The following is a 2,079-nucleotide window of genomic DNA, read 5'->3' as shown; positions in this document are numbered from 1 at the left end:
AGTTCATGTCTAGGCAGAAACTAGGTAACAATTCTAATCTGCTCTTAGATAAGGAGATCAGATGTTTCCAGATGTTTCCTTGATGGCTAAGAACATTTTTTTTTCTTCTCTGAGAATAAATTTTCTGAGGCAGTTCTCTATTTCTACAGCAACCTCCTCTCCTTGCTTCTTAAACTCCTTCTGTTCAATTTGTGGTTTCTAAGTTGTCTGTAAATTAGATAAGAGAAAGCTATAAATATGGTGAGAAAAATTGTTAAGGGGATATCAACACTCGTATAAGGTCAAAGTACTGATTTTTTAAAAATACATATCGCATTGTTGACATGTGGTTTATTACAGACTTCCTTTGGCAGCTGTTAAAAGTCAGTGGGAGGATGTTAATATGCTAGCTACAGAAGCACCAGCTCTTCAAACCTGCTGCAAAACAGAGATGGAGTTAGTTGCCCAAGTGCCTGAGCAGGCACAATGAAGAGAAATAATAATGTAACATTTTCTTGAGCACCTACTATATACGAGATGCTGTATGCACTGGTAAAATACAGGATTATAAAATTCATTCTCTAAGGTATATAATCTAGTTGATATCATATCTGTGTAAAGCCTATTTACTACTTATTATTATTATTATTATTATTATTGTTATTTTAACTGTTTAATAAACTATGTCTCATAAAAACTGGGTCCTAGTGTCCTGTAAATTTGGGGGACTCCTGATGGGTTCTTCTCTATGAATGGCAACACTTAAGCATGGAGTCTTCCCCAAAGTATGATTATTATTAATAACTAATTGTGAACAGCTAGTAGTACCTACCAAATAAAACACTTCAAATAAACATTTGAGCCATTGTTTTATTAAAGAAACCCAATCTTGGGCCCAACTTATCAGATATTAAAAACAAATGCACTCTTCCTCCATCATTGCTCTTCAGACAAGGGAAAGCTCTTCACGATAATAGCATAAATACAGCCATCCCAATGTGCATACACTAATTTCCAAGGTTAAAGCTGAATTGTTTTCAAATAGTAAAATAAACTTTAAGGGCCCAAGTCTTCTATTTGTTTTAACTTTTCTTAAAAATGCAAGGAAAACTTTGAAAGGTCTAAATCTATTATTCAGTCAAGTTGCTCTCAGGGCGGCGTCTTTGACCTCAGCAGGAACAAAGCTGAGTAACCATGGCTGCAGAGGTGTTGTAGTTCAGTGGAGCCAACACTGGCCTTCCTGGACTAGCCGGGTCCGAACTGGGGTAGCCAGCATGACCAGGGAGAGATTTGAGACTTAGGAGAACAGCCCTTGGAGGCTTGGGGTCATCTTTCGCTTAGTGCCCATTGGTTCAAGGTTGTAGTGTTTTAGGTGCCTGGAATGTGAGCCCTTTCATTACACATCAGAAGAACAAAATGAAAGTGCATGGAGAACACAGCACAAAGAAGAAACCTTAAAGGAAATTCAATAGAGTGAGGCATGAACGTAGTGATAGAGAAACTATCAAAGACAGCAACCATATTAGCAGTAGATATAAAACATGTCTTCTTATGGATCAAATTACACACGCACACACACACATTGTTACATACAATAGTCATCTAACTAAGGAGGACATCCATCCAAGAAGGCTTGCAAGTGTCGCATGCTGTCTACCTAAAGCTGAGTCTGTTGCTTACCATTGTAAGGGAACTCTCTAACTTGACAAAGATTTAATAGCATCATGGAGCAATGAGGGCAAGGTTGCACTGTTTATGAGGCTTTTGGAGTCTCGTTTAAAATGGGCTTTCCAGTATTCAGGCCTAATTAGAACCAGATAATGAATTATGATACAACTACAGTGGGTCCTCGACTTACGAGTGTCCCGACTAACGAGTTTTTCGAGATACGAGCCGTCTCTCGGTCGATTTTTTGCTTTGAGTTGTGAGCTAAAATTCGGATTACGAGCCAGCTTCAGATACCCCACCGCTAGTTGGCGCAGTGAATGTCACAGTGAACGCCACAACATCAGCCCAGCATCACGTGTCTCACTCGTTCACAATTGATTTGACATACGAGTAATTTGAGTTACGAGCTCCGTCACGGAACGAATTAAACTC

General features: G+C 39.0%; 1 long non-coding RNA gene across 1 annotated transcript in view; it reads left to right on the top strand.

Moving 5' to 3' along the window:
• LOC106726656 overlaps window positions 1–2,079 on the top strand; it is a 22,861-nt gene that overhangs the window by 742 nt on the left and 20,040 nt on the right. The window lies entirely within an intron of this gene.

This window comes from Myotis brandtii, unplaced genomic scaffold, assembly GCF_000412655.1.
Source record: "Myotis brandtii unplaced genomic scaffold, ASM41265v1 scaffold3, whole genome shotgun sequence".
NCBI classification, from domain to species: domain Eukaryota; kingdom Metazoa; phylum Chordata; class Mammalia; order Chiroptera; family Vespertilionidae; genus Myotis; species Myotis brandtii.
The sequence above is the reverse complement of the archived record's forward strand: the minus strand, read 5'-3'. Positions and strand labels throughout refer to the sequence as shown.